Here is a 14,504-nt window from a genome sequence, read left to right as displayed (position 1 = left end):
GTATTGGGAGCTCACTTGGTGGGTAGAGCATCAGTCATTGAGGTTGAGCTTTGCCGTGGAGGTTGGAGGAGATATTTGGTGTGGTGTTTGCTTCCCTTTCAGAGCTTGGAGGAGGACTTTGTGGCCATCTCTTGCAGGCCGTATTTCTGGAGCTGTTTGGAGGGTGTGGGCCATATAGGAGGTCGAATTTGGGAGGTTGGATTCAGGCCAAACCCTTTTTGGGTATTTGTGGGTTTTGGCCAAGGAGCGTGTGGCTGATGTTTCATCATTTTCTGAGCACCAGAGACGGGGTTTCTTGCAGCTCCTTTCAGCCAGTAGTTGTAGTTACTGGGAGACAAAATAGATCATTAGAGAAGCAGTTACTTTCCAGCATTGAGATTACTGTTTGAAACCTGGGTTCTGTTAAGCTTGCCCTTGAGGCAAGCCTAGGTGCATTTTCCACATTATTGAACTTGCTTCATTCCATTAATAAAATGGCTCAGTTGGTTCTCATTTCTGATTTGTATTGAGTATTTGTTGATCGTTTAATTTTTTTGTGTATGAATCGTATTTGCTTTTGTATATCATTGTTTGTTTAAGTTTGGAACATTACAATGGTATCAGAGCTTAGATTTTGGCTTAGCCGTGGGGAAACTTTTCTATGAGTGAGGAGGACTAGCAAAATATTACTTAGAGAAGACAAAGGTACCGGAGCAGGGAAAGGGAGTTGGAGATTACTCCAGACACGGAGGATTGTGGGAATACTGCAGTAGCAGAAGATATGGGTGAGCCCAAGAGCAGGGAAGAGATGGCCTTCAATAGCCTCTTGAAGGCTTTGAGTGATTTGGCGAAGGGGCAAAAGGAGATGCTGGACGAGATCAAAATGCAGAACCGGGAGCGAAGCACTCACTGGGAGTTCGTAGTTGGAGAGACTTCAGGGGCCTCTCAACAGTTCGATCACCTTTCACCCACTGCGCAGGACCATCCTTGAGTGAGCCAACTCGAGCTACTTTACCCTCTTTCATACCTTTCGTGCAGGGAGAGACTAGTGGAGGTAAGGATGCATCGTTGATGGGGGAGCATTTCTGGGAGTGGCAGTCCATGGGAGTAGAGTTCAGAGAGGCTCTGACCTTCAGAGATTTTTGTAAGCTCAAGCAGAACGAGAAGGGGAAAGGTTATGGTACACAGAACTATGAGCTACATCGTTATATTGGGAAAATGTATTTCCCTACATATGATGGCACTTCCAAGTGCACAACATGTGCTTGGGTAGAGAAGCTAGACACATACTTCCAGCTGAATCGGATGACAGAGGTAGAGGCCATCAAGATGGCCACATTGCACCTGGAGGGGGAGGCACACGATTGGTGGTTTCATGGTTTGTCCACTCTGGGGTATGCTAGCGTGACCTCCTCTGAGGAATTCACATGGAGAGTAGTGGAGCGCTTTGATCGAAAGGATCCAGAGACTCACTTCAGAGAGTTGACCCAGCTCCGACAGACAGGACATTTGGAGCATTATATCTCAGAGTTTTTGAGGTTCTCAGTCATGGTGTTTGATTTGTCAGATGCGAGGAGAGTAGACACATTTGTAGAGGGATTGACAGAGCCATTGCGAGGACTAGTGAAGTCTCGCAAACCATCTACTCTTCTAGAGGCAGTGTCTTGCACTCAGGATTTGCAAGGGGTCATTACCAAGGCTCGAGCTCCATTTCCTGCACGCACTCCCTATCCTCAAAAGGGAGGTGACACTAGAGTAACCACATCATAGGGAGCAGCTCAAGGGCGTGGTCAGTTGGATGACGAGACCAGGAGAGACCTCAGGAGGAGGAAGCTATGTTTTACATGCCGAGAGCCTTGGGCACTTGGTCATCGGTGCACAGCAGGCAAGGTCCATTACATCGAGGTCTTCTCAGATAGTGATCAGGAGAATGATGAGGAGTTGGAGTTTGGTGGCGGAGATAGTGAGGAGCTAGCAGGGAGAGGACCACCACCACCACCACCTCAGGGAGGAGCATCTTTCGCACCAGCAGGGGGAGTCCTAGCTTCTTTGTGTGAGATTCCCAAATTTTTGACTATGAGGATCAGAGGTACGGTGCAGGGGCAGCGTGTCTCAATTTTGGTAGACAGTGGGGCCACCCACAATTTTATTGATGCTCAGATGGTCCAGAGGAGGGGCATCACCACTACAGAGTTTGAGGGGTTTTCAGTCCTAATACCAGGAGACAAGACTATGTAGTGCACTTGATATGTTCCCGCTCTGACAGTGACTATGGGGAACTATTCAATGACAAACCACTTTTTCGTGGTGGATGTACCAGACACCAATGTGGTGCTGGGTGTCCAATGGTTGTATTCCCTTGGTCGGGTTACCACTGATTGGAAACAATTGGTGATGGAGTTTGCTGGACCGGATGGTAAGCCGGTGGTCTTAGGGGCATGCATTTGTACCCCCCTCAGACAGTTTCGGCCCACCGGATGGAGGCCAATTTGAGGCATGGAGACATAGCATGGGCAGTAGAGCTGAGGATTTCAGAGGCTGGGGGAAAGACCACACCACCACATCCAGACATACAGGCAGTATTGGATAGATATCCGATAGTTTTTGGAGATATACCACCAGGGCAACCACTTGACAGAGGATTTGAGCACACTATAGAGTTGGAGCTTGGTGTGTAGGCGGTCATCACCACACCCTATAGGCATCCCAAGGCCTATAAGGACGAGATCGAGAGAGCCATCAGGGAGTTGTTGGCATTGGGTCACATCAGACTGAGTTCTAGTCCGTTTGCTTCTTCGATTGTGCTGGTGAAGAAGAAGGACGAGACTCTCCGCATGTGTATTGACTATAGGGCCCTCAACAAGAAGACGCTGAAGAACAGGTATCCCATTCCACGCATTGATGAGTTGATGGATGAGCTTAGAGGAGCCAAGTACTTCTCTAAGATAGATCTACAGTGAGGGTATCATCAGATCCAGGTGAGAGAACAGGACATTCCGAAGACAACCTTCAGGTGTCATTATGGGCATTTCAAGTTCCTGGTCATGCCTTTTGGGTTGACCAATGCACCGACTACTTTCCAGTCATGCATGAACCATGTGTTCCAAGGCCAGCTGAGGAGGTTTGTACTGGTATTCTTTGATGACATCTTGATCTACAACAGGACATGGGAGGAGCACTTGCAACACTTAGAGACAGTTTTGCGTATATTGGAGGAGAAATAATTCTACGCTAAGATGTCTAAGTGCGAGTTTGGGATAATAGAGATGCTTTACTTGGGACACATCATAGGTGTAGGTGGGGTCAAGGTGCATGAGGAGAAGATTCAGGCAATTCGGGATTGGCTAGAGCTCCGAGATGTGACAACGTTGAGAGGATTTTTGGGCATCTGTACTTATTATCGGAAGTTCGTGAAGGGCTTCTCACAGTTGGCAGCACCCCTTACTGATCTGACTAAGAAAGGGGCCTTTGCGTGGACAGAGGGAGCTCAGGCAACATTTGATTGCCTCAAGGAGGTGATGAGTTGTTGTCCGATATTAGCACTCCCAGATTTCACTCAGCCTTTCACATTGGAGTGTGATGCATCAGGTGTAGGGATCGGGGCAGTCTTGTCCCAAGGAGGGCACCCCATTGCTTTCGAGAGCTGAAAGCTTCTACCTCATGAGCTGTCGTATTCCATTTACGACAAGGATATGTTTGCCATAATGCATGCATTGGCCAAATTTAGACAGTGTTTGGTGGGGAATCGATTTCGGGTGAAGACAGATCACAACAGTCTTCACCATTTCATGGGGTAGTAGGGCCTCAATGACAGACAACAGAGATGGGTCAACAAAGTGCATGTCTACGATTTTGATATTGAGAATATGTGGGGGAAGCACAACGTAGTGGTGGATGCACTATCTAGGAGACCAGTCGGGCTTTCACTCATGACTCATGAGTATTTGTCATGACTGGAAGGCCCAGTTATTGGTAGAGTACTCCAAGGATCATCAGGCATGTGAGATCTTGGAGGGTAGCTATGCAGATGAGTGCTACAGAGCGATGGACGAGGTTATTTATTATAGGGGGTGCATATTTTTGGTTTCAGGATCATAGTTGAGAGAGCGTGTCCTTTGAGCAGTTCATGATTCTCCTTTGGCCAGGCACCAGGGGTTTAGGAAGACAGACATGGCAGTGAGAGAGTGCTTCACTTGGAAGGGCCTCAAGGGAGATGTATTGAAGCATGTGCAGGAGTGCGAAGTCTGCCAGAGGAACAAGGGAGAGTTGACCCATCTCGCAGAATTGTTGCAACCTCTTTCCATCCCTGAGGGGAAATGGGAGAGCATCTATATGGACTTCATTACTAGACTTCCCTCGGTGCAAGGGAAGGATTGTATTTTTGTAGTGGTCGACTGATTGACCAAGTTTGCACACTTCTTTGCCATACTGACACGATATTCAACCTCACAGGTGGAAAAGTTGTTCTTCAGGGAGGTCTTTCGTCTGCACGGAGTCCCTAAGACCATAGTCAGTGACAGGGATAGCTAATTCATGGGAGGATTTTGGCAGGAGCTCTTCAGACTAGTCGACTCTGAGCTCAGCTCGAGCACCAACCATCATCCGTAGACCAATGGTCAGACAGAGAGGGTGAACCAGTGGTTGGAGCACTATCTTAGGAATTATGTGACAGGGCAGCAGAGAGCTTGGATTCGATGGTTGCACCTGGGAGAGTATTGTTACAACACCACCCATCATATGTCCATTTTTTTGACTCCTTTACATGTTTTATATGGTTATGACACTTTGTCTTTTGCTGATATTGTTTTTGGAGATAGCAAAGCCCTAAAGGCCAAGGATTGGATCCTAGAGAGCCAAGATATCCTCAAGGCTGTTAAGGATAACTTACAGACAAACCCAAAACCAACAGAAGATGTATGCTAATCAGAATCGAGTAGAGAGGCATTTCAAGGAGGGGGACTTGGTCTACCTTTGATTGCAGCTATACTGATAATCCAAACTTAAGCAGAAGGGGGTCGAAAAGCTACAACCGAGATTCTTTGGGCCGTACAGAGTGAGCAGGAGGGTTGGAGAGGTGGCTTACGAGTTGGAGCTACCACCAGGGAGCAGGATTCATAACATCTTTCATGTGTCATGCCTCAAGAGGGTGTTGGGGCAGCAGGTTACAACAGTCATGGAGTTGCCTCCACTTGATGATGAGGGGCATTTGATCCTAGAGCTAGAAGCCATTTTGGAGACCAGGGAAAGGAAGCTCAAAAGCAGGATCATCAGAGAGTATTTGGTGCGATGGAAGAATTTACCGGATGAGGATGCCACTTGGGAGGGAGAGCACATTCTTGAGCATCCGACATTGAAGTTGCTTGGGGACAAGCAACATTTGGGAGGGGAGGACTGTCATGTCCCTTCCTAAATCATTTTGGAACAAGATTAATTTTTGTATTATGGGGCCAATTTTGGAGTTAGTGGACCCCATTCGATTTTATTAGGAGATTAGACTAGGAGAAGATGTTTTGTTTTGTAGTTAAGTTACACATGGGGGCCACCCTCACTAGGGAATTACACACTCCCTGGTTCGATTTGCATGGAGGGGATTAACTTTTGCATGATGATGGTTAAGTGAGGGCCCACGACGGAGGACGAAATGGAGCAAAAAGTGCTCCATGAAAACTATATAAGGAGGGCATCTCTCCTCTTCTGGGGCGTTCATCCGAGTATATCGATTTATCTTTGGTTGCTCGAGCTGCTTAGCCAAGTCATTGGCTGTTTAGCACAAGTTCTTCAGGCGAAAAGCTCACCCTTTCTTTGGGGGACTTCGAGTGCCACCCTAGGAAGGTTTTCTTCATTTCTTCGGGAGGAGGATCACATTGTGATATCCAGTAGTAGCATTTCCTTCTAGGTGGTGCAAATTACTGGAGGATGCAGTGGGAGAGGAGGCCGAGTTGTTGGTGGTGCTTAGCAGTGGAGTTTTGATGTGAGATTTTCCGGAGAGGAGGCTTGGGAGGATTGTTAGCATTTGGGAGAGTTTGAGAGTTTGAGAGCTGATTGAGGTTCTTGCTTAGCATTGTGACTTTTGCACTACCTGGGCCAGCGCAGAGGCAGTGTTGGGAACTCACTTAGTGGTATAGAATTAGTCCTTGAGGCTGAGCTTTGCCGTGGAGGTTGGAGGAGATATTTGGAGTGGTGTTTGGGTCCCTTTTAGAGCTTGTAGGAGGAATTTGTGTCCATCTCTTGCAGGCCGTATTTTTGGAGCTATTTGGAGGGCGTGGGCCATAGAGGAGGTCGAATTTGGGAGGTTGGATTCAGGCCAAACCCTTTCTGGGTTTTTGTGGGTTTTGGCCAAGGAGCTTGTGGCTGAAGTTTCATCATTTTCTGAGCACCAGAGACGGGTTTCTTGCAGCTCCTTTCCAGCCAACAGTTGTAGTTACTGGGAGACAACACAGAGCATTAGAGGAGCAGTTACTTTCCAGCATTGAGATTACTGTTTGACACCTGGGTTTTGTCAAGCTTGCCCTTGAGGCAAGCCCAGGTGCATTTTCCACACTATTGTACTTGCTCCATTCCATTAATAAAATGGCTCAGTTGGTTCTCATTTCTGATGTGTATTGAGTATTTGCTGATCGTTTAATTTTTCTGTGTATGAATCGTATTTGCTTTTGTATATCACTATTTGTTCAAGTTTGGAACATTACACATCCTAAGAAGATCATCAAGGGGAAATGTTTGGATGAAATGTTGACTAAGAATACAGTGAGGCCATCCAAGAAAGGAAGAACGAGCAAGTGTGGGCCATTGCCATTGAGCTTGAGAATGATGAATGGTATTCTGACATCGTCTACTATCTATGCAACTTGACTACCCCTCCTGGCTTAATAGATCTTAGCAGAAGAGCCCTTAGATTAAAAGCTGCAAAGTATTACCTAACCCAAGAAGGTCTTAGCTGGATGAGCTCGGATGGGGTAATTCTTGATGTGTAAGGATGAGGCCCAAAACGAGGGTTGCGGGCGAGGCCCACCGCCCCTCTCATTAGCTCCTGGAGCACGCTCCGCTTGGGAGCAGATAGGGAGCGACCTCGAGAGCGCGCTCCCGAAATTCGCTTTCTAAAAAAAATTGCACTCCTTGTTTTTAAGTGAGCGGTCGAGAGTGGTCATTCCTTGACCGCTCCCTTTCGCTTCGAGAGCGAATTTTTTAAGGAGGGAGCGATCGGGGAGTGAACACTCCCTCCTTAAAAAATTCACTCCCGCCGGCGGAAAAATCCGTGCGGCAGACGAGCGACAGACGAGCAAGGAAGGGGAGGGAAGGGAAGGGAAAAAAAGATAAAAGGCACCCCTTCCCTCTCATTATTCACCATTTGCATAGTGAGATAGCAAGAGAGGAGGGCTTTTGGAATTGGAGGCTTGGAGATTGAGTTGAGGCAAGAAATTGAGAGAAAGAATGAGAAGATTGCTTGGGAGCTTTAGGAGCTTGTGATTGAAGGCCAAAGAGGTAGGATCTACACTCTAATCTAGCATTTGTGTTTTTTATATGTTCATTGCTAAATGAAAATGTTCTCTTCTCTCTTTCCCATTCCCATTACTCCATTTTATTGTAGGCTCAAAAAATCAAACATCATGGCTATATCACTTGGCATTCTCTTGTTGGTTCCTTTTTTTGTTATTATGGTGTTGGAGAGTAGGAGGGTTGATCATGATGGAGAGGATGAAGAAGTTGGTTTTAGTGGATTTGATGAAAACCCCGGAGAGGAGGAGTACCTTGGTGAGGAGGAAGAGGAGAGTGGAGATGATGAGGGCACAAAAACTAAATCAGACCAAACCCCATTATGGAAATATCTTTCTATGCCTGAAGGAGGGAAAGGGGGTGGAACCACTAAATTTACATGCCTCCATTGCAAAAACACTTACATAGGTTCATACACCCGTGCCAGAAGGCACATCTGTGGGAAAAGGCCATGGGATGGAGATAAACAAATAAGAATCAGAACTCGTTTAAGTGTGTCAGCAACACAAAGAGCCAAATACATAAGGGAAGAGGAGGAATCCCAATACAGATCTAAAAGATCAAAGGGTGCCTTTGACCATGATAGCCCACAATCACATGCACAAAGAACTCGATCAACATCATCCCATGGCGGTGGATGGGGAGGCGTAGGAACAAACATCTCTTTAAGGCGTAGAACCATATCATATTTCCTTGAGGAAGGGTGTAGGAATGATGTGGATTCAATAATTTACCTGTTTCTCGATGCATGTGGGATACCATTCAATGTTGTTCACTCACCTTATTGGCATGAAATGGTTTCTGCCGTTAATGATGCCCCCAAAGTATACAAGAGCCTTGGGTATTACAAGGCTAGAACTGTGGGACTTGATCATTAAAATAAAAAATATCACATTATTTGGCTAAAATGACAAATTCTTCGAATGAGCATGCGGTGTCCATTGTATCTGATGGATGGACAAATGTAAAAGGAAAGCCATTGATAAGTGTTCTTGCTGTGTCTTTTAATGGTGCAATCTTACTTTAAGCATACGATTACTCAAAAAAGTTCAATACCGCTATCAACATTGTAGAACCATTACTTGAAACAATTGAATGTATTGGGCCATACAATGTCATCCAAGTCATCACTGATAATGCTTCTAATTGTAAGGCAATGGGTGCAATTATTGAGGATAGATACCCCAACTTATTTTGGTCTGGGTGTTTGGTTCACACAATGAAACTTTTGATACATGATATTATTATGAACAAAAACCATCAATACAAATGGATTGGTGATTTGTACAAGAGAGGCAAAAGAATGATAACATTTATTACAAATCATAGCAATACCCATGGGATTTTCCACAGTCACTGAAGATTGGAGTTGTTGAAGATTGTGATGACTAGATTTTCTAGCTATTACCTCACCTTCAGGGGCCTTTTGAAGGTAAGAGAGTGATTGGCTAGCATGTGAAAATTTCTGAATCTAACACATCAGAAATCCCTACTTCATTATCTGGTTTATTATCTCCACTTGTTCTTTCCATTAACAAGTTATTTATTAATATAAATACCGAAATAAACACAATCGCAACCTTCACACATATACAGATCAACAACTGAAATAAGCTGAGACAACACAAGGGACACCGTTATTTTTGGACAATCATCCCCGGAAAAACCCAATGCGGGAAAAACGATGCAGCAGATATGAGGGTTTTATTATTATTTAGTTTTCTGAATACAACTAGGGTGCCAAAAATGGCTCACCCTTCAGAGATTTTCCTTGGCAAAAGTACTTTGCTTCGGAGACAGATATTTTGGCTGATCAGCAACCGGATGATGATTCCCACAGTGACTTCGACTGTTCCTCAGCGAGACAGCGAAAGCTGATCCAAGCTTCTCTATGGAACTGCGTCACCCTCGAGGGACTGTGTCACCCTCTATGGCTCTGCGTCTGCCTCTCAGCTCTTAGTCTGCCCCACGAAATCACCATAACACAACTCTTTCTGCCCAGCGTCAGCTCTGCCAGCCTCTGCGTTTTCCTGCGTTAGCTCTACGTCAGTTTCTCGGCCTCCTGCATCACCAATGTTGGCCCTCCAAACCTCCGCGTTAGCTCTGGCTGACACTATCTCTGCCTCTCTGCTATGTATTCTCGGCCTTCTGCCGAACTGCCCCTCGCTGCAACAGATCACTAACTCGATTTCTCAGCAAACCCTGCCCCATAAAATCGAATTGACTGATCAACTTGGTGTATCTTCATCTGAACCTCAAGCCTCCTCTTATACTGTTCCTGTTGACGATTCAACGATCGAGATTAAGTCCCTAATCAACGACGAAGATTAGATCTGGCTTGATCCTTGTTATTTAGAACTTTCTCACCCATATTATATTAATACCCATTAATATTTTAATTTTCCTAAGTTTAGACTTAGGGTCTCATTAAAAATATTAATTATTTTAATATCTCTCCATCCAGGTGGAATTTCCCCAAACGATTTATGGGTCTTGGAGATCTCATGTACCTTAGCCTCTCCACCAATTTTCATGGCTAGAGCACATCCGATGCTACCGAAAATCAACATAGCATGGTATCAAGTCAACACTAGTAGGTATTAAAGGGTAGGTCTCCAACCGCAGCTGACAGGCAAGGTTTTGAACAGGTGGAGGAGACCGCTCGTGATGGTCTGTTTTGGGCACGTGTGAGGGAAGTTTTGCAATTCACCAAGCCCATTTATAGCATGATTCATTTTTTAGATACAAATAAACCGGTGATTGGGGAGGTGTATGAGCAGATGGATAACATGTTGCGGAAAATAGAAGATATTGTTCAGGAAAATGATCCCAACTTGTATACAATGATTCACAATTGTGTGTGTGCATGGTGGAATAAACTTAATGTTCCACTACATGCCTTAGCATATATCCTTATGCCAAAATACTACTCTCCATCTTGGTTGGGCCAACCTGCACCTGGGGGTAGGGTTAGGATCAAACCCCATATGGTTCCAGAGGTATCTAAAGGATATATGGAAGCATTATACAAGTTGGTCCTTGAGGAGTGTGCTAATTTGCATCTTGAATTAGGCAAATACTTCAGCGGCACTGGTTCGTTTGGTTCTTTGCATGAAATGGAAGATAGAGACAGGTTTGATGCTCTCACATGGTGGGAAGCATATGGTGGCTAGAGAATTTTGCCAAAATTGGCAAAAAAAGTGCCCTCACAGGTTGTAAATACTTCTTCTGTAGAGAGGTGTTGGAGCACCTACAACTTCATCCATAATGTGAGAAGAAACAGAGTCAATGAAAACCGGGCAGAAAACTTGGTTTATGTGCACTACAACTTGAGGTTGTTGAGTTATTATTGTGATTGGGCTTATGTGGATATATTGTATAAATCTTGGGACAACAACTGAGAGGATGATAATTTGGAGGATGCCACTATACATCTAGAAGAATTGGAAGCAGAACTTTTGAACGATGATGATGAAGCAAGAGTAGCCATGCCACCCCCACGATCCAGTAGCAATGCTCGAGTTCCAACAACTTTTCCTTTGCTGTCGCCGCCTCCATCTACATCCTCACATGGAGGGCATGTGACTTTTGGTTCTGGTCATGCGACTATGCGGGAGGAGACTCCTAGAAGACCACCACGACCTGCTAAGAAATTAGACATTTCTCATGGTGACAAGAGACCCAAGCATTAGCAATAGATAATAGATTTACTTGTCTTTTCTAGTTTCTAGTAGTTTTTATAACTATTGACTCTTTCATATTTATTATGATATTTTTTGTACACAATATATGACAATTTAAGTTTGAAATTTGAAGTTGGAAATTATAACTCATTGGTAATGAATTATGAATATGATGCTTCGTGAAAGTTGAAAGTTGTTTCATTTCATGTTAGAGTTTTTATATAATTTTGGTGATCAATGATGATAAATGTTATGTATTGAATTTTGAAAGCTTGAAACTTTAAGATTGATGAATCATGAGATTCAATATGTTGTATGTTACTAACTTGTGGACGTAGTTGATGATATAACTTCTAGATGATTGATGTTATATGGTTCAATCTATGTTTTTATGCTTTTTATATCTAATTCATCATTATACATGCTTTTGAGATTTGTTGACATATATGCATCAAAATTACATTTGTAAATTCCATACCTAGTTACACTTTCTTCAACAAATTTTTATATAATTGGCAGGCACAGAAAAAATGATAGGATGTTTAGGGTAGGGGAAAGCCAATGAGCATAGGTCTAGTTAAAGAGTCAAGATCATGAGCTCTTCTTGAGCATATTTGTAATGTATATGAAGCTACCTAGTGTCTAAGAACAACCCTCCAAGACCAACATAATATTCCTAAAGACAAGTAAGCAAATTGATGGAAAACTCTGTCACATTGGCCAGCGAAAATAACTTAAAATGAAGTCATGTCGGCTAGCTAAAAGGACACAACGGATCACTTGGTTATGTCGGGTCATTATGGAGGCATGACCACTATATATATACCCACCTAGGGTCACCGCATATAGGAGGAACAGGATCTCGCATTCATCTGAAGCAACTTGGATAAGAACTAGGTCTACAACTCCGCATACAAAGAAGTATATTCTCGGATCGGATAATGTGGAACAGGATTTTGGTGATAAGGTATAGTAATACCTTCGCATTCTACTGTAAAGATCTCAGTTAAGTTCAAAGTGCTGGAACTTGGATGGTTATAGAACTATGTCTCTTCACATAAGGAGTAGTTTTCAGACAATATCTCTATGATCTCAGATAAGAACTATTATAATGATTACCTTCTCGACATAAGTCTAAAGACAAGGATCTCGGTGCTACTCTCTACGGTCACAACCTTAATCACAATGATGATTTCAATAGTGACTCTGTCTCAAAGATATAATCTCAATAAAGGGGCAGCTATGGTGAAAATAGTGAAGATCTCGATGGTGCAGACACAGTGATGATCTTGGAAAAGGCACAGTGATGATGATGATTTCAACAGTATGAAGAAGAGGATTGATGTCTTGGTCTTGGAGTGGCTCAGTTAGTCAAGGGTCATGGTCTTGGTGTTCGTCAATGAGAATCTCTGTAAGAAGAATATTTCAACAGTATGAAGAAGAGGATTGATGTCTTGGTCTTGGAGTGGCTTAGTCAGTCAAGGGTCATGGTCTTGGTGTTCGTCAATGAGAATCTCTATAAGAAGAATTATGTGCGGGTTTTCCTCTCCTAGAGGGAAAGGTTTTGGCCCTGGCAGAATGCCACTTCTTGTGTTCTTCTCTCTTTGTTTTGGTAGCAATTTGATGAAGCAAACACACACACTAATAATAAGAAGATCAAGCTAAGATAAATTGTAAAAGCACTTCACAAATTGTTATCATGCTAAGAAGAATCACTCTAACTTTAAGTGCCCTAGATTCTTTAACATGGTATTAGAGCTAAAGGTTCAGAAGTCCAAGAAAGGACAGCAAAGAGACACTTAAAGGATCGGATTCAAGGAGGGCATCAAAACAAGTTGAAGGAATTGAAAGATCAGTCTTCAACAAGAAATATACAACAGCAAGACAATTCAAGATCAAGTAATCTAAGATAAATTGAAGTCCCAATACCATTGCTCAGAACTTGGATCATAGTCAAAAGTACCTCTCATAGTTTCAATGCTAACCCCAAATTGGGTGTCATTACAATCTATGTCATACCACAGAAAACACAGAGCTCGGATTTGTCTCTGATTTTGAGATGGTAGAGAATTTCAGACTTTCGGAGGGTAGTCATAGGAGGTATTTCAGAAGACTGGGAGGTGTTTGTCCAGAGCATACTGGGCAGGGCGACCCTTCCAGATTGGGAGGAAACGTGGGTTGCTCTTCTCCAAGAAGAGATCAGAAGGCTGAGCAAGGCAGGAAACAGTGGCAAGGGGATCAGAATCAAGAAGGAGGAGGAGGTGGATGCTGCCCTAGCATCTGAGGGAAAGCAGAAGAAATGGAAGAAGAAGGACCTCTCCAAGGTCAAATGCTTCTACTGTGGGGAGCTGGGTCATTATGCGACCCAGTGTCCAAGGAAGAAGAGCGAGAGGCCTCCAAGACCAAGGCTACACTAGCAAGGGCAAAGAAGGAAGTGGAGACAGACGATGACTGTGCCATGAGTGCACACACACCACTTGAGCGGAAGTGGGGAGACATCGAGCTGTAGTCAGACGGACTATAGATGATGAGGGGCAGGATCCTCGAGGTACCCAGCCTCTTGGATTAGACCTTGCTACGGGAGCCCCGAAGAGGAGTAGCAATACTGGCGGATGTTAGTAGAGATAGATGCGGATGGAGCGACAAAGGGAGCTACAGTGTAGGATTCCTAGGACAACATGAGGTAGCAGTGCGAGAAGCATGGGAGTGTTGCACCAGTGCAGGATGGCACAGAAAGGTGTGCAACGGTGCGAGATGCATGGAGTTGTTGCAACAACGCAGAGGTCAGAGAGGGAGCACTTGTTAGCGACAGAGGGAGTTTCAGCATCAAGGGTGTCTCTAGCCCAGGGTTGCAGGAATCGCCCCCCCCCCCTCGGATCCTAACCCGGAACCGCGACCCGTGCGGAAGCGTTCCGGAATCCATAGAGGAATCGCGATTCCGTTTTTAAGGTTGCGCGCTTCCGCATTTTTAAAACGATTCCTGCCAAATGAGGTTGCGCCCCCCGGAATCGCGCTTCGGCATGCGGTTCGGGCATGAGGTGGCGCCACGCAACCTGCCCGGAAGCGCACGCCACCCGCACGCCACCCGGGCGCAACCCGCACGCAACCCGCGCATATCAATTTTTTTTTTTAATTTCATTTAAAATCTAACTTAACTAAGCATGAGGGGGTGGGTTAGGGGTGGGTTAGGGTCACTTTAGGGTGAGTTTAGAAAAGAATAAAGCCCCCATTCTCTTCTCATTTTCTCACTTTGAGTTTATGAGAGTTGGAGAAGAGAAGAGAGGAGAGGAGAAGAGAAGAGAGGAAAGGAGAGGAGAAGAGAGGAGAAGAGAGGAGAGCTTGGAGGAG

At 44.6% G+C, this 14,504-nt stretch overlaps 1 protein-coding gene across 1 annotated transcript in view; it reads left to right on the top strand.

Moving 5' to 3' along the window:
* LOC149151327 (proteasome assembly chaperone) overlaps positions 1–14,504 on the top strand; it is a 203,592-nt gene that overhangs the window by 178,693 nt on the left and 10,395 nt on the right. The window lies entirely within an intron of this gene.

The sequence above is a fragment of the Pinus tabuliformis genome, chromosome 9 (assembly GCF_031772625.1).
Source record: "Pinus tabuliformis cultivar Carrire ecotype Pingquan chromosome 9, CPIR1, whole genome shotgun sequence".
Classification (NCBI taxonomy): domain Eukaryota; kingdom Viridiplantae; phylum Streptophyta; class Pinopsida; order Pinales; family Pinaceae; genus Pinus; species Pinus tabuliformis.
The sequence above is the reverse complement of the archived record's forward strand: the minus strand, read 5'-3'. Positions and strand labels throughout refer to the sequence as shown.